This window comes from Psammomys obesus, unplaced genomic scaffold (genome assembly GCF_907164565.1).
Source record: "Psammomys obesus unplaced genomic scaffold, mPsaObe1.curated_primary_1811, whole genome shotgun sequence".
NCBI classification, from domain to species: Eukaryota; Metazoa; Chordata; class Mammalia; order Rodentia; family Muridae; genus Psammomys; species Psammomys obesus.
In genome coordinates this window covers 4,913,077-4,919,410 of record NW_026585587.1, presented here as the reverse complement: position 1 = coordinate 4,919,410, position 6,334 = coordinate 4,913,077, and positions in this window count along the sequence as shown.

The following is a 6,334-nucleotide window of genomic DNA, read 5'->3' as shown; positions in this document are numbered from 1 at the left end:
CTGCTAATTGAGTCCTAGAATACAGATAGCCAAATGTCCATGGGGAACAGCAGCTGGGCCTCTATATTTAAATGACCTGTACCCATTGAAGTCACTCATTTTGCCTCATTTGCATTTTTGCCCTCTTAACTGTCACTGGATTTTAACGCCGTTCTGGATTTCTCAGAACTGGTTCTGGTTTTGAGAGATGCCCGGATTATTATTTTGAGCGGTTATTTTGTCTTAAACGTGCTTAAAGTTTTGCTGTTGCTTGTTCTCTCCCTCCACCAGACAGGTTCTCTATGTAGTCCCAAATGGCCTCAGGCTCCGGGTGCTCCTGCAACAGCCTGCCAAGTCCTGGGATTACGACATATGACCCCTGTGCCACCCCACCCCACGTCATACACCATCCTTTTAAATGCTCTGGTTAGTTTTCTCTTACTATCAAGAAATACCTGGGGAATGGAGAGATGGCTCAGTAGTTAAGCACAATGGATGCTCTTCCAGAGAACCCAGGTTCCATTCCCAGCACCCACAAGGCAACTCACAATGTTCTGTAACTCCAGCTCCAGGGGAACTAATGCCCTTTTCTGGCTTCCTGTGGCACCAGACACTTACATGACAGAAGTATATGTAAGCAAAACAGACAAAAATAATAATAAAAAGAAAATATTTAACATTAAGTTACAAAGAGGAAAGTCTTAGTTTGGTTTGCTGTTTGTGTATTCTATTGCTTTCGGTGTCTGGGCCGCTGGTGGTCATTCTGGATGGTGATGACTGGAGTCCAAAGCAGAGCAAATTACTCACTTTACACCCAAGAAGCAGAGGGGCATGATTGCTGCTTGTAGTCATTCCCCCAATGATTTAAGGACTTTATATCACACACACCCCCAACGAAGTTTCCACTACTTCCAGACAGTAATTTCCCCCAAATCCCAGAGACCCCAACCATCAAATGAGATACATCACACACCAGGATTGGGAGAAGGAGGCTGGGCCATGATGGGGCACACCTTTAATCCCAGCACTTGGGAGGCAGAGTCAGGCAGATCTCTTGAGTTTGAGAGGTTAGCCTGGCCTACAGAGTGAGTTCCAAGACAGCCAGTGCTACACAGGAAAACTATGTCTCCAAAACAACAAAACAGAAGATTGGGAGGAGGACTTCCTAAGACTTCTACACACGCCTGCTACCCAGAGGCCCACCGATTAGGATATGGGCCTTTAATGAACACTCAACATCTAAACTCTAGCATGCTGTAGATGTAATTTTGATTGTGAGCCTAGCCCTTAACGGCTGACCCATCTCTCCAGCTCATGCTGAAGATATAATGCCACTTCTAAATTTAAATTATAATTGTGTTCATTTGTATCCCATACACGTAAAAAGTTATTCGATACCATCCAGCAAGCATTCCTAGGGAGCCTCCTGTGTCAGGCTTTGAGATAGGATTTACGAATACATGGCTATGACAGAATCATTGCTATCCTTAATCTGGATAGATGGCTTATTGCCGCATATGTGGCAAATGATGAGAGGAACTCTAGAGAGAATAAGCAAGAGATTGTCCCAGATTATACTGTTGGTGGTGGCCAACACTGTGCTGAGGACCCCTGTGTTATATGGTAACTGTTTCAATTCACTGAAAAAGAAAGTTCAGAGAGGAGGCCAGTACTGGCCCAGATTAGCAGGATTTAGATATAGAAAAACTGGGAGAGTAATTTCTTGGGGGTATTTTTTTTAAGCTAATTTATTTGGATTCTTATCTACCTCTCTTCCAACCCCCCAACACTAGGCAGGAGAGACCGAATGCTAGAGAAGAAAGGGGATGTAGGTTTCTTTAGGCTACTTCAGGTTCCTTGGGGCAAGTCCAATCTTTTTATTCAGGGTATCTCCAACTTCTTCTTGTCAAAGTGCAGCAACAGCAGCCAGGAGCAGCAGTGGGGGAGCAGCAGCCACGTCTTCCTCCTCTTTCTTCTTCTCCTCCTCCTCTTTTTCCTCCTCCTCTCTTTCCTCCCCCTCCTCCTCCTTTGGAGTGCCCCCTGCCTCTCTCTGGGCTCTCGAATTTATACCCTCTCAAGACTTCCCAGAATTCCAAATGTAAGCTATCTTCAGCTGGCAAAAATCGCACCCCTCCTCAAACACTAGCTGTTATGAACAATTTGAAGCGGCCCCATATCCTACACCTGGGATTAAAACAAAAATATTCACATAACTGTTTTTTTGAAAGTATTTAATTATATATATGAGTGCTCTATTTGCATGTATGCCTGCATGACAGAGGAGGGCATCAGATAGATGATTGTGAGCCACCAAGTGGGTACTGGGTGAACCCAGGACCTCTGGAAGAGTAACCAGTGCTCTTAACCACTGGTTAAGTCTCCAGCCCCAAGGTAACTGGTTTTTAAAGAAACCTAAATTCTCACTACAGTAATTGAGAATTTTAAACTTTTAAGTAAATATTTTTTAAAAATCACAATGAAAAAAAATCACAATGAACAAAATAATCAAAATTTTAAATAAAGTCAATGATATTGAGCATAGGCTCTCTTCCCAATAAGCATAGGAATCAATAACATAGCACCAAATGTGCACAAAGAGCTACAAGGTAGGTCAAGGGAAAAGGAATCAGATGTGTTGAGGGAGTACGTCACCGGAGTTGGGCTTTGGGGTTTCAAAACACTTGTCATTTGGAGTTAGCTCTCTCTGTCTCTGTGTGTGGATCAAGATGTGAGCTCTCAGCTGTTCCTGACAGCTTTATATCACTGTCATGGACTCTAACCTCTGAAACTATGGGACCAATTAAATGTCTTCTTTTATAAGTTTTCTTGATCATGGTGATTTTTTTTCCTCTCAGCAACAGAAAAGTAACTAAGACATCTGTTTTCTTTTGCCATGATAAATGCCTAAAGCTAAGAACTTTTGAAAACAACAACAACAGAAAAGTATTTAGCTCAGTGTTAAAAACCAGAAGTTGAAGTTTAGGCAGCTCTGTTAGTCTCTGGTCTAGGTTAGCTATTTGCTTAGGTCACAGAGAAGCAGAAAGGAAAACAATGAGCTGAGAGTTTAACTTGGTGTTAGAGCGCTGGCTCAGCATGTGCTAAGCACTCAGAGCTGAAAACAGAAAAAAGAAAAAGAGCAGAAGAGAAAAAAAAAAGGAAGAAGAGGGACTTTGCTCTATCATCCCACTCTCACGAGGATGCCTTGTGGTCTGCACTGGTCTGTTCCGAAAGCCATGCCTGGGATCTAATCATCTCCTACCGCCTCTGCTTGCTAACGTGTTCACAGCTTTTCTTATCACCACACTCAGACCGAGCTCCAATACACAGACCCTTGGGAAACATGCTCAAACCATAACACAGATACTGTCTGGGGTCTGCTTCAAAGTAACTCAGGACACATACTGGCATCAAAAGTTAAAAATATACTTGTCTCCCAGATATGACAGTTGTTATCTGGATGATATTTAAATGGAAATTTAAAATGTTCCTAAGATGATTAATTCTGATAGCACATACTGTGCTGGCTAATTTAATGTCAACTTGACACAAACTAGAGTCATTTTGAAAGAGGGAAACTCAGTTGGGAAAATATGTCCCCACCAGCCTGGCCTGTGGAGATTTTGTTGCTGGGTGGCTGATGTGGTGAGGCCCAGCTCACTGTGGGAGGGGCTGTCCCTGGGCTGGTGACCCAGCAAGCCAAGAAAGCCACGAGGAGCACACCAGCAAGCAGCACTCTTCACGGCCTCTGCATCAGATCCTGCCTCCTGGTTCCTGCCCTGCTCGAGTTCCTGCCCTGACTTCCCTCAGCACGGACTGCCATATGTAAGTGTAAGGGAAATAAATGCTTTCCTCCCCAAGTTGCTTGTGGTCGTGGCGTTTTTTATCACAGCCGTAGAAACCTTAAATAAGACACATATTTTTATCATGCGTTGACTCGAGCTAAGGGCCCACCCACACCTAGCTGTCAGACACACTATTTCTGCAGCTGCCGTCTGCTGCCTCCACATGGCAGTTGCCAAGCTCCATATGTGACGTGACTCACGGTCATCAGAGAAGACTGCATTTTGTGTGTCTGTCTTCTATGAATGTACGCAGATGGGCAAAGGCTCCAGCCCTCGTCCCAGCTAGACCCAGGCTCTGTTATCCCCTAGGTCATAACTTTAGGCTGCCAGGATGTGCCGGATTCTGCTAACTTTAGGCCTTCCTTTGCTCTTTTCTCTCTCTCACTCTTGCTTTCCTTATACGTACCAATGAATGCTTCATTCCCCAAAATAGTTTTTATTAATTTTTCCTATGTGTCACATGAACTTAATATCACAAATACATGTAAAATCCTAAGTGTAAGAAAGAAAACGAGAAACATTGTAAAGGAGATCTCAAATATTGCATATTCTATGCTCATAAAGGTGACTGTGCTTGCTGGTTTTATGTCAACCTGACACAAGCTGGAGTCATCAGAGAGGAAGGCACCTCGGTTGAGGAAATGCCTCCATAAAATCTAGCTGTAAGGCATTTTCTCAATTCATAATTGATGTAGGAGGGCCCAGCCCATTGTGGGTGGTGCCTTCCTAGGGCTGGCAGTCCTGAGTTCTATAAGAAAGCAGGCTGAGGAAGCCATGAGGAATAAGCCGGTAAGCAGCCCCCCTCCACGGCCTCTGCAACACCTCCTGGTTCCTGCCCTGTTTAAGTCCCTGTCCTGGCTTCCTTCATTGATGGATTACAATGTGGAAGTACAAGTCCAATAAACCCATTTCCTCTCCAACTTGCCTTTTTGGTCACGGTACTTTGTTGTAGCAATAGAAACCCTAACTAAGACAAGTTGCTACCAGGATAATGGGGTTTTGCTGTGACGGACCTAACTATGTTGGTTTTGGAAGGATTGTGGAAGCGCTTTGGAACTTTGTAAAAGAAAAGTCTCTGAGTGTTGAGAGCAGTACAAACAGCGGAGGCCTGGCTTGTGACAGTTCAGAGGGAAGCGAAGACCTCACCATGCTTTTTATGCGAAGAGTCTGTGGTTCTGGTTAGCTGGGGTTAAAAAGTCAGCTGTGATTAACAGGACACCAGAACTACTAAAGTGAAGACTTGGCGTTGCTGGGGTGCTCAGTGCTGGTTGGCTGGAGCTGAGAAACCAGCGGTGATTAAGAGACCAGCATCACTGAGGTAAAATCTTCGGGGAAATTTTTCCTAAGCACACGCAGACACGGTGTTCCAGAGGCAGCTGAAGCAGCTAGTTTTACATCAACTTGACACAAGTTGGAGTCATCAGAGAGACAGGAGCTTTAGTTGAGGAAATTCCTCCATGAGAACCAGCTGTAAGGCATTTTCTCAATTCGTGGTCAGTGGGAGAGGGCCCAGCCCACTGTGGGTGGTGCCATCCCTACGCTGTTGGTTCTGGGTTCTCTATGAATGCAGACTAAGCGAGCCAGCGTAGGCAGCACCCACCCCTCCATGGCCTCTGCATCAGCTCCTGCCTCCAGGATGCTTGCCCTGTTTGAGTTTCTGTCCTGACGTCCTTCAATGATGATGAACAGCAATGATGAACAGTGTAAGCTGAATAAACCCTTTCCCCTCCAACTTGCTTTTTGGTCATAGTGTTACAGAAATAGAGACTTTAAGACACCAAACAAGGTTATACACCTCACGCTGGCAGCCAAACATGGTAGTCTAAGAGTCACCCAGCTGGTACTGGTTTTGAAGCCACAAAAGGGATCATGGAGAGCAGCTGAGGCTTGGCGCTGTGAGAGGCCTGGAGAGGCCACCGGTGAAGGTGCGGGATGGAAGGGGTCATACAGAGAAGTTGAGGCCTGGCACCATGAAGAGAGCCTCGGAGAGGATGTTAGTGAGCGAGCAGCCCAGCTGCGGCAGAAGACCCCAGCCTTTGGAGATGCCAGTACTGTGGGGTGACACCAAGAATGGCAGCAGCGGTGGAGGGGAGCCAGCCTGAAGACAACTGTAGCTGTGTGTGCTGCAGAGGGTAGAGCTGGGGAAGTGGCGAAGCTCTTTGGAGGAGCCCAGAAGATCGTGAGTGGATCCCTGATATTCCGTTACTTACACTATTGGGAGTTTTGTTTTGCGTTGTCCAGACTTCGACTCTGCCCTGGTTCTTCCCTTTTGAAGTAAGAAAGCATTTAATTTAGTTCTGATTTTACCAGAGCCCACAGTTGACTTTGGATTTTAAAGGAGATTGGCTATTTTAAAGGGACTGGAATTTTAATGTGTTTGAATTTGTCCTGACTATAGGACTTTTAAAGTTATTTATAATTTTAATGTGAGAACTCGGGGACGAATAAGAAAGGAAGGGTTATAGCTTAATAGTGATGTGTTTGTGTGTCGTGTAGACATGGAGTCAGTCATG